At 39.3% G+C, this 17,704-nt stretch overlaps 1 long non-coding RNA gene across 2 annotated transcripts in view; it reads left to right on the top strand.

Moving 5' to 3' along the window:
- LOC148973697 (uncharacterized) overlaps window positions 1–12,806 on the top strand; it is a 53,286-nt gene extending 40,480 nt beyond the window's left edge. For both annotated transcript variants that reach the window (XR_016146478.1, XR_016146479.1), the window contains 2 exons: window positions 9,649–9,814; window positions 12,552–12,806. This is a non-coding gene — a long non-coding RNA (uncharacterized LOC148973697). The remainder of the gene's footprint in view (window positions 1–9,648; window positions 9,815–12,551) is intronic.
- The last annotated feature ends 4,898 nt before the right edge of the window (window positions 12,807–17,704 follow it).

Below are 17,704 nucleotides of genomic sequence, written 5' to 3'. Positions count from 1 at the left end.
ATGCCATGCCGTCCCACAAAAAAAAAAAAAAAAAAAAAAAGATGATGCCAAATCTGACATTAGCATATCATTCACAATCCATCTATGCTCTTGATGAGAGATGAAATATTTTAATATGTCATGTAAATAAATCACATTATGCAGTGTTATTATTGTTAACTAAAATTAAAAATAAATTTAAAAATAAAGTTGCAATGAAGCTAAGTTGAAAATATATGTAAATAAAGTTAAACAGAAATAAACATTTATATAAAGTAAAGCTGAAATAAAAATTCAAGTTAAACAGAAATATTTTTAAACAACTAATAAAATGACAAAAGCACAAAACAAATTCACATTAAAACTGAAAATATAAATATTAAATACTATAAATGTATATAAATTATACTAAAATAACTATCCACATTTGTAACATCCCAAGCCTCAGCACATGCTGATTACTTTAAGTTATAAATATGATGCCATAGCCTGTGGTCATACTGTCACGTCGTAAGACTCAAAGGAAGATGAGGGAAGGCTTTAGTCAGATACACACACGAAACAGCGTAGGCATACACACACACGCTCTAACACAGACAATACCCGACAATGAACTGAATGAACAGAAAGAAATACACAAGATAACAAACTCAAACACAAAAAGGTGCACACTAATTAATCACATAATGAAATAACCATGGAAACAAATGGTGAACAGGAACATAAGACCAAGGAAACAGGAAACAAAGATGAGCAAATTAAAAGTCCTTGAAAATGAAACCAAAACAGATTAAACTAAGCATGATTGTGACACAAAGCTATGGTAACATCACATGAAATAGATGTCTAGAGGAAGGATTTTTAGATAAATATTATCTCACTCCCTTCTTCTGAATAAGCCTTCCATACTATATTGTATGCGAGAAACAGCACATGAGTATGACCAATTTTATAGAATTCAAAGTATGTATCCACCGGACACTTTACTATCCCATGAAGCTACGAGAGAGGAGTTACTGACGCATCTGACGCTGGCGGTCGCATGACAGTAACAGCAACAAATAAACTTCGGAAGCAATTGCAAGTATGCAATATTTATTCGAAAACTCAGTTCACAGTCAACAGGCGGGCAGGTTAGCGGCGCAGGGACTCAAAGGTCAGATGAGACAGGTGCAGAGATGTGAAGTGACGATCAACACAACGAATCCAGAACATCCACAGGGAAACAGACAGGAACAACGAAGGAGACTGGAACAAAGCGGGATCTGACACCGACATCAACAAACAACGATCTGACAATGGAGATGAGAAGTTGGTGAGATTAAATAGACCGGAATGATAGACTGCAGCTGGTGATGAGTGATACTGAATGAGCGCTGATGAGCGGTCACGCCCCCCTAATCAGCACACACACTATACAACAGAAACCCGAGACATGAAGAAGACATAGGATTTACCAACCGTGACACATAGGCCTACTTCCAAATTTCATTCACATTCATAGTATAAAGAAAATCCTTTTTTTAACAGTCATGAAGCAACTTTCAAACCAGATGCGATTTCGGATGTAGCTACTGCCTTTTACTCTGATTAATCTCACTGTCTCTGAGCCCAAGAATATTGAAAGGAGCTATCTGAAGAAAAGCACTGCCCTCAGGTGTTACTTCCTCTTCCTCCTCCTCTCTTTTTTATTTTGTTACTCCCACAGTAAAGATCTCCTCTCTACATTGCATTTCCAAAAAATCGTAAAAAAGCTCCAAGCACTTCATCACCCACCAGCTGAGAGACATTCATCATCCGTAAAAAAAATACTGTCAGTAAAGTTAATGGAAGTGCAAGTATAATCCATTCTAAACTTTCAGCTGGTGTCTTCACTCTCATGGGGTTCAATCAGATTTCCCCCCCGACCTCAAAACCTGCTAAAACATTTAACTCTGGGTTTCCTAGGTTTTTTTCAAGGTTCCTGTAAATTCGTAAGGACCACCAATGTGATGTCTGGAGGCTGCAGTTTTTCCGGTTTCCGTTGTTCCGTTTCGGTCATGCGCTCGGAGGTGGTCACCCCCTGTACAGTGACAGTGACGTATAGTCTAGACCAGAAAGTTTTTATTAGATTTAATGGATGTAAAATTACAAATGAATAACTTAGTGTGTTTACTTAACCTTTATACTGAGTTAGCAACGCATGCTTCTTTAGACCTCTTGATTTATGTCAAAGGTTGATGGGAGGTTTTATTATTCTTTCAGAAATTACTCAAATATACCAAAACACATTTAAAGTTAAATAGATAAGTAATGGTTTTAGAGCGAGCTTTATTAATAATTGCGGTAACACGGGTGCCTTAACAAGTAAAGCCATAACATAATGATATCTTTGCAAAACATTAGCTAATGATTAATTAAAGCAGACAACTGGAAGTTGAAGTACACAGCTTTGAGTAATTAACACATTATTTTGCACTATTAGTTAATAAAATATGTTACTAAGAAATTAATACACCTAACTGACGTTAAAGGTAAAGCGTCAGTTGTATGACGACCCGGGATCGTTAACCAACCGACGTTTAAGGGTACCCTAAAAAGGCGGATGTTGACGTATGGTCAAAAGACGTCCCAAGACATCAGTTATATGACGACTTGTGATGAGACTGTTAGACTTTCCATGTATTTTCAGCAATTCATGTATTACGTAATCTATTAATATAGACTCTTTATTAGTTGCTTATGCAGTGATAATTAATTACCGATTTAGCTCTTCATGAGCCATACATTAACTCATGATTATCTGTGCATTAGTTAAACATGAATTAATGCATATTAGTGCACCCGTATTGTAAAGTGTTACCATAATTTCAAATGTAAATGAACTTCATTTAAAAAAAAAATGCATCTAGTTTAATTAGTTCGTCATGCTTCTTTTGAACCATTAATATTGTCATAACTAATTTACTGTTTTGTTTTATTTTTGTTTGTTTTCAGCCAATGTCAGACTTAATGAATATGCCGATCTTCAACGATATTCATTTTGTAAACGTTATCTCTTTTAGTTGCATCTTTAAAATGGGTTCGAATTTACTTCTTCTTTTTTTTTTTTTTTTTTAACTCAGCCCCTTGGTTTCAGCATAACTTGTTTGTGTGTAAATGCAAAAGCTCTGTAAATACAATTATTATAAAGAGATTATCCGGCTCTAAAATTGCTCTTTTCTCTCTCTTTTGGGAAATCACTTAGCATTATTAGCATTATTACTTCCCTATAAATCAGCCAGTTTGCTGAACAATACGGATCAACCAAAAAAGGATTAACTTAAAAAATACAGCAAAAGTCATTCAAGATCACATTTTCTTTATGTTTTTAAATTGTAGTTTAATTCAGGCATTCCACTTGCATGACCAACACAGCAAAAAGTGAACTTGGAGTCATCCTTGGCTCAGTAAATTGTTCTGTTTTCCATAATGACCTCCTTGTTTAATTTGATATGAAAAATACGAAGCTATATTTAATTTTTTTTTTTAAAAAGTTTCCATAGGTTATTGTATATCTGCTCGAAAAATCATTTACTGACTAAAGGTTCTTCTATATTTCCATATGTTGAACGCAATTTCCTGCTTCAAATTAGTGAAAAAAACAACATAAAAGGCTGGTTGAGTAAGTGTTTTTAACCATCTTGGAGTGAAAACAGTGGCTCATACTCTCTGATCTGTAGACGGAAATCAAAAGAAAAGGGGTTGTACGTGTGACGTGGACATGTCTGCTATTGCTCACGTCCACTGATGATGAAATCCAAAGAGCAATGCCTAATAATGCTACTTCTGTTTATCCTTAAACTCTCTCGCCTAGCAGCTTTTGACCTATAGAGGAGAAAAGGGACAAGGCCAAAGCTCCAGTGTAGATGTTATGTGTTTAGACTTTTTGGTCTTGTTTGTGGTTCTATTCCAAGTCTAGATTGAGCAGCCAGTGATTAGGTTGTCGTGCCTGGGATCGTGCACCCTGCACACAGACATGTGCTTTACTGACATGCAAGCATTAGGTGTCTGTGATTTGTAAAGTAAAAACGGTTCTTTAATGAAAGGTTCTCTCGTACTGCATAATATATTAAGCTAGGGGAAAACCTCTTTTCCACAAGATATTGAAGCCAAAAATTATGCTCAAGAGATTAGTTCACCCAAAAATGAAAATTCTATCAGTAATGACTCACCCTCATGTCATCCCAAGCCTTTAAGACCTCCGTTCATCTTCAGAACACAGTTTAAGATATTTTAGATTTAGAATTAGTATTTTAGATTTAGTCCTTGCCAGTGAAAGTTTGAAAGCCCAGTGAAGGCGAGTATGTGTGATTATAAAACTTAAACTTTTGTATTTATTTTTAAAATGATCGATCGTTTCGCTAGATAAGACCATTATTCATCGTCTGGTGTCGTTTAACGCCCTTTGAAGCTGCACTGAAACTCTCATTTGGACCTTGAACCGTTTGAATCCCAGTGAAGTCCATTATATGGAGAAAAATCCTGAAATGTTTTCATTAAAAAAAAAAAAAAAAACGTAATTTCTTTTCAACTGAAGAAAGAAAGACATGGACATCTCATCACCAATTTTTTATTTATTTTTTTTTAATTTATTTTAAAAGTGAACTACTCCTTTAAGAAATGCAAAATCTTGTTTTTAAAGGGCAAGATTTTGAAGAAAGTTACTCTAGCAACAGAGATAATAGCTAATAGCACTTTAAAGAAGTAATGAATGATTAAGATCAATTGTTTCGAAGACATTCACCTTTCTGAAAGACATGTCTGCAACTCATCTATTCTCTTTATGTATAAAATATATGTATCAGAGAAATAAAAGCTCAACTTGAATTTGAAGCTGCCATTTTTTTTTATGTGACAAATTTTATCAAACATAGCTAAACCAGACACTTATACATGCCTATTTCTAGTTACATTCACTGTTACATTCATGTCACATTGCAGTGTTGCTTTGTCACAAAAAGGTATCCATTGCATGCATTTTAAGCATCACCAATTTACACTTTCAACTGATTTTAAACTATTCAAGTGCAGCAGTAAGACGTAAAACAAACTTATTTCCTGCAAAAAAATACTGTTTGTGACATATTGTTCTGCTTTGGCTTAGTTTCTGTAATTATTTTCTGTTTTCCTAAGTTGACCTAAGGTGTGTTGAACTTGAAGAGTGCTGTGCAGACCAATCAGTGGATGACATCAACGTAATGTAATAAATTGATCAGATTGAAGTCGAATACCTGCCACCTCGCACTGGGCCCTGCGTCTGACCTCAATGGACTGAACAAAAGAGATGAACCACAGATGATTTACATGTCAAAAAGGCAAAGCCTTAACTATTATGTAATTCCCTTTGACCAATGGTAACCGTACATTCACTGTTTTTAACCAACATAGTCAGTATGTATAGTGCATAGTGTACTGTGTACAGTAAGTAGTAAGCTATTCCATTTCAAACATAGCTAGAAACAGATTACCACATTTCCAGGTCAAGGGTCACTCACTGCACTGGCACCATAAATAATATATGTCTGTCTATGACACAAGCCCACAACTCAAGGTCTGATGGAGGGCTCTTCTTATTCCATTCCCTCAGAGTATGTAATCATGTAAATATGAACAAAACCGACACAATTCCACTCAACCAGGGGGAATCAGGAGATGAGGTAAAGATTCTCCATAATTTCGTAAGAACATTGCTATATGTCAACAATGATCCATGAAAACAGCGGTTACACAACAGTCAATTTTCTACCATCCGTCGACCTACAATTTCCTATAATTTACGGTCATATTTCATCTTATTCTTTTTCTTGATCATCATGGTGTTCCCAACTCCAATCTACTAAATGGCTTAAAGCCAGCGTTCATATTTTTAAGTTTAAATAACAACATCCTTCATATATATTTTGTATGACTGACTTCATTGCTTGTGAGAACACGCTGCAATAAACTCCCAATGGTGTTTTTTCGTGCATATGTGGTATATGTATACTCTGAGGCTGCTATGTTTTATGGCCACAAGAGTAATTAACTTAATATAACTCACTGTTCATATTTCATACAAAGCTGCGTTTGATCTACTCGTTTGCAACATCAAAATGACTTGATTGAACAAAAGCTTTTTTTGTTTTTGAAGTTCAATAGTACATTACAGTAACCAGATAAAGTAAGTGGTTAAAATTGTATTAGCATTAACATCATCAACAATTCCATGTCAACAGCCAGCACTCTGGACCACTTCCAGGATTTTGCTCTCAGTGGCCACCTACTGTACATTCTCCACGTTTCCTAAATTACAAAATTGAAATGCGTGAGTGAACTATAAATTATTGCTCTGGCTGCATCCAAATACACCTTATATTCCCTTATGTGTTCTATGCTACCTGAGTTCTCCATTGTTTTTCCTCCATGGGATGGTTTTGTTTGTAGTTTTGTATTATTTTGAGTTTGTACGTGGTTTGCCCACCATTAAATAATTCCTCTTCCACATCTCATGTTCTATCATTTCGTGACAAAAACACCTAATATAAAATGTGACTGAAATACCAACCCCATCTCATGTCAAACACTGCAGTGTTTTTAACTACTTGGTAGGTACAATGTATTTATTGTGTACATGTCCTGTTCCCCATGTACCTACATACAATGTACTTATTACAGTAAATACCAGGAGTGCAACTTTTTTGGTCTGGTTCTCAAGGGAGCACCTGCAGATGCTGTTTAGTACTCACATTTATGCGGAACACTTATCCTACAAGCTGTTGTCATCCTTTTCCTGACTGCTCTCCTCACTATCTTCTTTTCTCACAAACATGGTACAGATGATTTTTAAAAATTGTATTAACATTTAATAAGTCTTCGTCGTCGGTTAGGAACCTAGGTGTGTTCTTTGATGCCAATCTTTCATTTGAAAGTCACATGTCTAGTATCTGTATCTGTAAAACCACATTTTTCCATCTTAAAATGATTCAACACATTCTCACCCCAAGGCGTCACCTTTTGACGATGCTTCAATATTCAACGCTTAAGGCGCCGTTTAGCGTCAGTTACATGACACGATCCTACAGCGTCACCTAACTGACGCTAAAGGAAAAGCGTCAGTAGGGGTAGGGTTACACGTGATCCTAGGGTGTCATCTAACTGACGCTAAAGTGTCCCTAAAGCGTCAGATATTGAAGCATGGTCAAAATGCTTGGATGAGAATGGGCTGAATTATTTCTAAATGACGTCATATGCTCTCATTGACAAATGCGTTCCGTTAGCTCATGCGTTCATGACATCAAGACTAGATTATTGTAATGCTCTACTGGGTGGTTGACCTGCACGCTTAATAAACAAACCATAGCTAGTGCAAAACGCAGCAGCTTGAGTTCTTACCAGAACCAGGAAGTATGACCATACTACCCTATCTCACGACCAATTCGTACGAATTCGTACGAGTGATTCAAAAGTGGCTAATTCGTACTAATTCATACGACCTCACTCGTACAAATTTGTACGATTTGTCTAAACCCACGTGACGGTTATGTTTAGGGGCGGGGTCAGGGGTAGGTCATTCGAACGAATTCATACGAATTGGCTAATTCGTAAAATATGTACGATTTAGCTAAATCGTACTAATTCGTACAAGTGAGGTCGTACAAATTGTTACGAATTAGCCACCTCGTAAAATTGCATTGGCTAACACAGTCTCATCCCAAGGCATCATACAACTGACGCTTTTGACCATACGTCAACATCCGCCGTTTTAGGGTACGATCCTGGGGCGTCATCCAACTGACGCTTTACCTTTAACGTCAGTTAGGTGACGGGGTAGGTTTAGGTCTGGGGTAGGGTTAGGATTACATAACGTCACCTAACCGACGCCTAAAACGGCGGATGTTGACGTATGGTCAAAAGTAGGGGTGGGCGATATGACCAAAATTGTGTTTCACGATATGACTAATTTTATTTCACGGTAACGATATATTTCACGATATCGTTATTTATATAGTTATCCCCAAAAAAAAAAATCGACAAAAAGGGCTTTAAATAAGCCCAAATACTTTAGAAATGAAAAGTATGTCACCTTGTTTTATTTTTATTTTATTTGGTAAATGATTAATTTGGTAAACTATTTTTATATCAAAATATAGTAAACAAAAAACACTCATAAACTTAGATGAACTTCCCACAACAGATTGATATGTTATGATATCATAGGTGCATTTCAACTTTATATATAATATAATTATAATATTTTTTTTTACCACATGTGCTTATTATACTGCGTTTTCAACGGAGAAGGGTATTCCTGCACAACCGGAGACTGCACACACTGTTGTTTTAACGGGCTTGTTTTGCTCTTTTTGTTATATCTGGCAACCCGTCAGTTCAGAAGTGACAAGAAGGAGAGCAGCAATATGAAAACCAAACCGCAGCTACTGTTAGTGTTGACTAAGTAGTTTAAATTATACACACCTTATAACAGTGCGTCGAACACCGCGCGCTCCCTCTCAGTGCATGTGCACGCGCGTGTCTTAACATCAACAAAATGCGATCGATTAATTTGAGAGTGAAGTTGTAATCACGGATCGAATCAAAGGAAGATTTTATCAACTGGTTCAGTAGGCAATTGTTTGGAGTTAAAAAATATACAACTCGCGCTGCATATTTAGTAATTTTGCCTCAGAAACAGGATTATACATTCGTTTTAACAAGCAGGATGTTCATTCATGCTGAATGCGATTTTCATGTTTAAAAAGTAACTATACATAAGAGAAGGAAAGAAGCGGATAACTATACATTATTTAAGGTTATTTCTCGTAATGATGTTGATATAGCCTATGAAATGTTGTTATCAAGTAACTTCATGCTTTCATCGTTGCGAACGTGCACTCCTCTTAACTGTAGCCTGGGTGCTGCTGCTCTGCTCAAGTTGACGGCTGCCTTTCCCCCCGAACATATCACGTTAACAACAATCCTTTAGAAAATGTCATTCCTTTGTGGATCCTCTTGATCTGCTTTCTCCATGTTTCTTTGAGAAATCTCAGCATCAGTCTCACGTGCGCTGCACGGGAGTTAACCACGCCCCCTTATTTGCATTTCGCGGTATACACGGAATAAAAAAATCTGTTACGTCTGACGTTTTCTATCGCGGTAACGATATATATCGCCATATCGCCCAGCCCTAGTCAAAAGTGTCAGTTGTATGACGTCTTGGGATTAGTCTGCGCTGCATTGGCTGCCTATTAAACATCGTTACATTTTAAAATATTGTTGATTACTTACAAAGCACTAAATGGTTTAGCTCGGCAGTACTTGAGCGAGCTCTTAACGCATTATAGTCCTTCGCGTCTATTGCGATCTCAAAATTCCGGTCAGTTAATAATACCTAGAATATCAAAATCGACTGGTGGCGGTAGAACCTTTTCCTATTTAGCAAGAAAACTGTGGAATAGTCTATCTACCATTGTCCGGGAAGCAGACACACTCTGTCAGTTCAAAGCTCAATTAAAGACACATCTCTTTGCCCTAGTATACACATAATACATCATAGACTTCTATAATTCAATGTTAGGCTGCATAGATTAGGTCAGCCGGAACTGGGAACACTTCCCTTAAATCCTGATGTACTCGTTACAACATAAGGCATTTATCTTTGTTTATCTCAAGGTTTTCCCGCAGCCTGCCGGATCCAGGCCGTATCCAGATCTGACGAGGACCTTAGCCTGGACCCGATGACAGTGCAGTGCGGAAGTGCCAACTAGCCTCTCCCTATGAAGGATCCCTTTCTCACTCTACAGATGAAGTTGTGAATTTCGTTTTGAAACAAAATTCGGTACTGTATCATATTTATATACAAGACAAGTAGTTTGTTCAGGCATGGTTTTGTAGGGAATTCCAAACCTGCGCACATATATTGAAACGCACATAACAATAGAATCAATTCTTAATGCGCATGTGAACGCATCAGCGTTTATCACAGGTTGAAAGTCTGTTTAGAGACATATACATTTTTACCGTACAGTTACTGTAAATCCGGCATCTAGTTCATAGCGCCAAAGGAGAACTGGCCCCTGACTGAGCCTGGGTTCTCCCAAGGTTTTTTTGTTTTTTTCAATTGGGTCACCTGGTGGAGTTTTAGGACACCATTAGGTCACTTGATGGAGTTTTCCGGTTCCTTGCCATTGTTGGCTTTGGCTTGCTCAGTTGGGGATATTCAAATTAATTAACCAATCGGTAATACTCTTGATCAGCTCTACCAAACGTGGATGTTTTTCCACTAAGAAACGAACATTGTTATTATGTTTTGATTGATACTGTATAGCTGCTTTGATGCAATCTATATTGTGAAAGCGCTATATAAATATACTTGACTTGACTCAATTAGTACGCATTTTACGTGATGGGTAATTCCGTCGTCTTCATTTATAAAAATGGGCAGTCGGGTGTATTGCTGATTAACATGCTTTTCTATTACTATACGTTTTATTAACAAGGTTCTTATTGTATTTTCAAGTGCAAGTTTGTAATGGTATATGACAGGGAAGGAAGAATGGTGGTGGATGGTGAATGGTGATATGTATTGAATACAAAGGATGTGATGAGGTGAGAAGGGTAGTGGAGTCCAAAGGCTGATAGAGGAAGGTGCTGGAGACAGGGAGATCAGACCACATAACACAAACAAGGTCAGACCAGGAACAATGAGGATTGTGGAAGTGATGTGGGTGATGATGAGGTGCAGGTGTGTGTGGTTGTGAATGGTGTGTAGCTGGGAACCAAGGAGCTAGCGTGCTGGGAAATGAAGTTAATAGGATGGTGGCCAGGGTGATCTGTGACAAAGTTCAGTTTATTGCTGCCTTGATTCAGTTTATAAAACACACTCATTTAGAGCCTAAATATAATTGTCCTTTTACATTAAATAATACTAAAATTCATTTACACCCTTTAATAAAAATGTTAAATAAATGTTAACGGTGAAGTGTGTAATTCCAAGCTCATAAATTGCACACTTCACCTTTAACATTTACTAGCAATGCAGGTTTGTAGCAAAATGAAATCCCAAAGCTCTAAATAAGGATTTCTGATTTGGTTTATTAGCTGTAATTTACCAGCTGGTATAATCTGCATTTTCCGTATGTAGTATCTTTATACTTTGATACGATGAAGCTCTGTATCGACCTTTTCATTAACCTTTTATAAACTGAGCTCCTTCAGAGACTTTAAACAGGTTTGGGCACGTTAGGGATGAAAATGAGAAGCATTAATCAGGAGGAGACAGGATACAGTAAAAGAAAATCTTGGTATATTTGCATACAGCCGGAATACTGAGAATCATATTAAACAGTAGAGAGGATGCCAGTTTAGCTAATATTATTTGCAGATACGTTTCGCATCAAAGTTCTCCCCTTTTGATTAACATCATATTTCATCAACTTCAACCTTATTGGGAATGCAGCTGAGTCTAAACATTGCCAATGGCTGTTGGATTATGATCATCTCTTATTGCCTTTCTGCTCATGAATATCCAATGAAATACTAAAAAAAACACACACAAAAAAAAAAACACTGAATGAATAAAACGGATCGTCTTCCGAGCCAGTCTCTCCCTGCATGGGGTGGTGAGAGGGGATTTCTCTTGTGCTTTGCTGTTTGTCTGTGATTACTGTCTTGCAGGTGGTCAGCCATCCAGTGAGCAGAAATGGCTGGGAGGCTAATTGTTCTCTTCTGCCCCCTGATGACCAGGCAGTGTGTTTCCTTCCTGCATTTGCATTTCTATTTATTTAAGCCCTAAATCCTCTTCATTCCAGAGAAACCAGCACTGCCTCATAACTGCATTGTGCTAAAAACATTTACTGGATCTGTTCGTTGAGATGAGATATTTCATAAAAGCGTGAATTAAGAAATTGAAGGGAAACATAGTCTTGGGGTCTCACACAAAATTCACCCATATTCACTTCCTGTCTTCAGTGGATGAAAAATGAGATGTTTTGAAAAATGTTCACACTATTTTTTTTCCATACAATGAATGAGGATGGCGATTATATAATTATTGTATAATTTTTTCATTGTTAATTTAATTGTCAAAATTATATAATTGTTTTTAAATACCTACTCAAGCAACTGGCTGTGAAATTAACAGTAATTAACTGGCCACAAGTGACAAGTAACTTACTTTAAAATAAAAACAATAATTACCCAGCCAGCAATGACATGTGGGGCCCATATGAGGGCTTGATGGGCGGCAAATGTGGGCCCCATTATGGGCTTGCACCCGGGATCCACATTGGGGCAAGCTGTGGAAGCCCAGATGTACTAAAATTGGGACCAGTACGGGTACTGCGTGGGTCTTAATTGGGCAATTCATGTCAGACCCATTTGGGCCCCACCTGGCCAAATGGGCCTTAAGTGGGCTTGCACCCGGGATCCAACTATGGTTACCCAGATGGGCTTTAAATGGGCTCTGTAAGAGTCTTATGTGGGTCCTAAGTGGGAAATTCAAGCCAGACCCATTGGGGCCCCACCTACCTGGCACCAAGTGATGAGTAACTTAATGTAAAAATTGTGGCGAGCAGGACGAGGCAGAGGACCGCGGAGGAACGGCATGAGGCCGGTGGCGTGATTGATGATGAGCGACACCTGCGCGACGCACTGGACTCATATTTCTTATGGAGAAGTGGAAGCATAAAAGGAGGAGCGACAACAGTGGAGAACAGGCCTGGACTGTTTTATTATATGTGACAACAGTCGTTCATGAAGGGGCTGCTGTCTTTTACTTTCATTTTGTATTTGCTTTATTTTATGTCATTAAAGTCTTTGAATGTTTGTCAGTTTCCACCTCCTTCTTCCCACAACATCTGAACTGAGTAACAAAAATAAAGAGTTCAGATGCAAAAGCCTTTAAGTGCCATTTGAAATTTTCTTCTAAAATGATCATTTTTATCAAGCTTGTATATTTAAGTTCAGTAATTTCACTTAAATGGCAATGAAGATTACCTATTAATTGTCATTTAAGTGAAATTACTTTACTTAAATATAAAAGCTTGATAAAAAATGGTAATTTTAGAAGAAAATTTCAAATGGCATTTAGAGGCTTTTGCATGTGAACTCTTCAAATATTAAAAGTAATTAACTGGCAGCAATTGTCAAATCTCAGAGATTAGACTAGGTAGGCATCAATGTTTTATTAGACCAAAGGTTCATTTTGCACCGGAGTTATCCTTTAACCCATCCACTCTTAAAAATAAGATAGCTATCTGTACTTTTGTATGCTTTCATTTTTTTGTGCGGTGTAAGGTGACGAATTCTCTATAAAATATATGTAAATATCTCCAAACTCCAAGTCTGGTAGAGACTTTACCAGCCTCAAAGCAATGAAAACATCAGCAGGTGCTGTGTATGGATCACACGTTCCGAGTATATTAACCTTTTCTTGATGGTAAATGGACTGCATTTATATAGCGCTTTCATAGACCTGATGGCCACCAAAGCACTTTACATTTGCCTCACATTCACCCATTCATACACTGACAGCGGTGTCAGCCATACAAGGCACCAGCCAGCTCGTCGGGAGCAGCTGGGGTTAGGTGTCTTGCTCATGGACACCTCGACACTTGGTCAGGTGGAACCGAGGATTGAACCACCAACCTTTCGGTTTCTAGACAACCCACATGAACCACTGAGCCACTGCCGCCCGCTAATGATATATAATATCTAATTGATATCTAAATTTAACATTCGGTGACAAATGGTCTAAATAGGTAATTGACTGTAGTATTGGAAATTTGCAAGGCTGCAATTCCCCAGGCTGGCCACTGTTTGTCGCCATTTTTTCAGTGTTTTTGCCCAACAGGTATCCATTGTTAGTCCCATGACTGCAAAGTGTGAATTGTACTGTGTTGTCCATCTCTATATAATTAATAGGTTCCTGTGATTTTCTCCAGTACCCAATTGGTTATCATCTTCTCTTGCGATAGGTTCTCTCGGCGTATTGTGTAAGTTGCATACGCTATGGGTATAGTCATCTTTTCTCGGGGTCTGAAGCCAAAAAATTATCCTTAATTTTTCATTTATTGTCAATGCAGTGTGGCGGACAGCAGACCATAGCAGGCTGTATATGCCTGCTTATTGGCTGTCCTGCAGCAACTGCAGCAGCCTATCGTGAGCCCTGTGTGATGTCACGCCCAATGAGGGCGCTGTGCACCCTCAGCGCAGTCTCTTTTGACCATACGTCAATATCCGCCTTTTTAGGGCCCTCTTAAATGTTGGTAGATGACGTTATCGGATCCTAACCCTACCCCAGACCTAAACCTAACCCTAAACCTACCCCGTCACCTAACAGTTGTATGACGGCCCGGGATCGTCATGTAACCGACGTTTAAGGGTACCCTAAAAAGGCGGATATTGACGTATGGTCAAAAGACGTCCCAAGACGTCAGTTATATGAAATATGAAAATGGGAGTGGCTAGTGCATATAAAGAGGGGCTCAACAGTCTGAGCTCTGATTTTCATCTCTTCAGTGAAACTCTTCGCATCACTGGATCTTGGGAAGCCACCCTCGTTGAAGAAAGCGACCAGCAAGCTTAGGAAGCCTTCGCTGCCTTCAGCCATCCTTGCCTGCTACGATTTCCGGCAACAAAGAGTATCCTTTTTCTTCTCTGCTGTTTGTGTTTGCCGCCGCAACACACATTTAAAAAAAAAAAAACATGAGGCGTTTTTGTCAAAATGCCTCACTCTTCCTCACTTTCATGCCGAGCCCCGCTCAGCACTGGAGACCGCCATCTCATCTACGCTCTCTATTTGGGCCGTGAGCATGCAGCCATTGCACACTCTTAGGGCGGCTACCCTGAGTGCGAAGATCGTTCAATGTCGACCCTGCAGGCTCAACCTGAGATCTTCAGTGATGATGCAGCCACTGGACAAGCCACCTCAGCCTTGAGCTCCATGGTAGTACTACAGATCCTCCAAGCTATAACATGTGCTCATGACCCCGTGCCCACATCTACTCACTTCCCGCTCTGTTTCAGATCCCAGAGGCCATTCTGCCCCTAGCCCTGCATGCAAAAGTATGGGAAGCTATTCCGGGCGTGTGAGCACAGTAAAGCAGGGCTATGCACTGCAATTCGCTCGCCGCCCCCCACGCTTTTCAGCATGAACCAAGATGAGAGTGAATGGGGAAGTAGCACACCTACTTCGTGCAGAAATAGCTAAACTTCTGTGCAAGCTGTCCATAGAACCAGTACCTCCTTCGTTGAGCGAGTCAGGCTTTTAGAGCCGTTACTCGTACCCAGGAAGGACGGAGCCCTCAGATCAATTTTAGATTTGAGATATTTGAACAATCTTATGAGAAGACCATTCAAAATGCTCACGACCAGTCAAATCCTTGTGCAAATTCGCCACAGAGACTGGTTTATCTCCCTCGACCTGAAAGACGCATACTTTCAGATTTAGATAATACCCTGTCACAGGCCATTCTTGAGATTCGCCTTCGATGGTCAAATATATCAGTACACCATCCTGCCGTTCGTCCTGTCTTTAGCACCCCGTACTTTCACAAAGTGCATGGACACGACTCTCGCTCCACTGAGAGGTCAGGGCATGCGGATTTGCGTGACAGCGCGCACGTGGTCAGACCAGGAGAAATGCCTTCATATAAACTGTCTGGAGATGATAGTGGTCAAGAACGCTCTGAATCGCTTGCTCCCACACTTACGGGGCCACCATGTTCTAGGCCGCTCGGACAACCTGTCTGTGGTGTCCTACATAAATCACCAAGGCGGTGTCAGATCCCGGAATCTCTGCAGACTGTCGGAACACCTTCTCGTGTGGGCCCATCGCTCGCTGAGAGCCGCTCATGTACCTGGCCATAAAAACATCTGCCCAGACAGACTCTCCAGGGACAACATTCCCTCGAGATACTGATACAATAGACTGTTTGGGGGAGTCCAGTCACTATGGCGGATTTTTGGCAGAGCGAAAGTCAACCTTTTTGTGTCAAAAGACAATGCTCATTACCCGAGATTCTTCTCAAAGAGCGAGGACACGCTGGCCCAAACCTCGTCCAGCTGCCCACTGTACACTTTTCCCCTGATCTCGTTGTTACCACAGGTAATTAAGAGGATCAGGGAGACGTGCCACTCAGTGCTCCTCATAGCCCCGCGATGGGAAAACAAAACCTAGTTCCCAGAGCTGAGGCTGTCACACATAGCCCCGTGGCCGATCCCAGTGAGGAAAGATCTTCTCTCTCAAGCCGGTGGATTGGTTTGGCATCCCCATCCAGAGCGCTGGTCTCTGCATGCGTGGATAATCAATGGATATCCGTTGTGTTGCCAGAAGGGGTCATGAACACGATCTCGCAGTCCAGAGATCCTTCTACGACAAGGGCAGGTCCCCTTCCACGCTCAAAGTGTACGTTGCGGCTATTGTGGCATTCGCCGAGTCGACATACAGCAGGAAAGAACCAGATCATCATCCCCTTCCTCCGAGGAGCCAGGAGGATGAATCCCCCACATCCTTCGGTTACGATCCGGGATATTTCTGTTGACCTATAGGCCCTGAAAGCTTTCCCCTTTGAACCATTACAATCCATGGACTTAAAATACCTCTCACTGAAGACAGTTTTTCTGATAGCTCTGTGATCAGTAAAATGTGTGGGAGACTACACTCGCTGTACAAGTATTCTTTGTCAAGTATGAGTCATTTTAACTTCATAACCTCAACCTGAGGTTCATTTACTTCAATATCATCAGTCTTGCTTTGAAACTGTTACTTGACAAGCTAAGTTAATCATTTAAAGTTGTTCAGCTACCACTATTTATGCAACACATTATGGAGCACTTAAGAGCTCAGTCAGAGTGACAGCAAAAAACAAAAACAAACATAATTTGATAAATGTACATCTGATTAAAACAGATGTTTATACTAAACACCAATATATGTATATATTTAAAAATGTAAATGCTGGGAAGCAGCATTTGAATGAAGATTTTAATTAATAGTTCAATAGTCAATATAATACTTTATTTATTGCTACATTAAAACAGAACATTTTACCATAATGAAATGGGGGTACCAGTGTTTCATACAAGAGAGTGATATAATAGGACTTTTTATGAGAATGCATTTGATTATTACTTCAGTTTGCTGTGTGTGATTGCAATGTGTGTGCAATAAAAATACATTGCACATACAATTTGCCTGTTGAAATTGTTTGGTTTTTTTCCACTCAAACACAACTCTGATGCTTCTGACATTGCATATATGTGCAAATTCAGTGATTCTTTTTTTTCAGAGACTATGTCATTACTTTTGGTACCGTACTGACTCTCCAAAATTGTAATGTGTTATATACCAAACCAGCAGTTTACTGTGTGCCAGAGTCAGCAGTCCACCTCGCAGGTCAAGAGCTGACAAGGGTGAATGTGAGAGAACAGATGAAGATCAGCACATTTGATTCTAAATTAAACCCATGGGACGAGCTTCTTGTTCAATCATTGTATTCTGTGTCTATGTTTTGCATAACAGATGAGAGATTTAGTTTTAAGTATCAATGTGACAGCAGTCAACATGATTTACAATCCATCTCAATCTCTCATGTTTAACCTGTGTGAGCTGTGCATCTTTATTTCTGCCTTCCTCAAAGGACCTTGTGAAGGCCCAGAGTACACACTTCATCCATCTGCCCATCTGCTTTCTCGGCCAGGTTTTTCATCGCTCCACTTTTACCAC

Source organism: Pimephales promelas, chromosome 14 (assembly GCF_988280905.1).
Source record: "Pimephales promelas chromosome 14, fPimPro1.hap1.1, whole genome shotgun sequence".
Lineage (NCBI taxonomy): Eukaryota > Metazoa > Chordata > Actinopteri > Cypriniformes > Leuciscidae > Pimephales > Pimephales promelas.
Note: the sequence above shows the minus strand (reverse complement) of the source record. Positions and strands in the feature narration are given on the sequence as shown.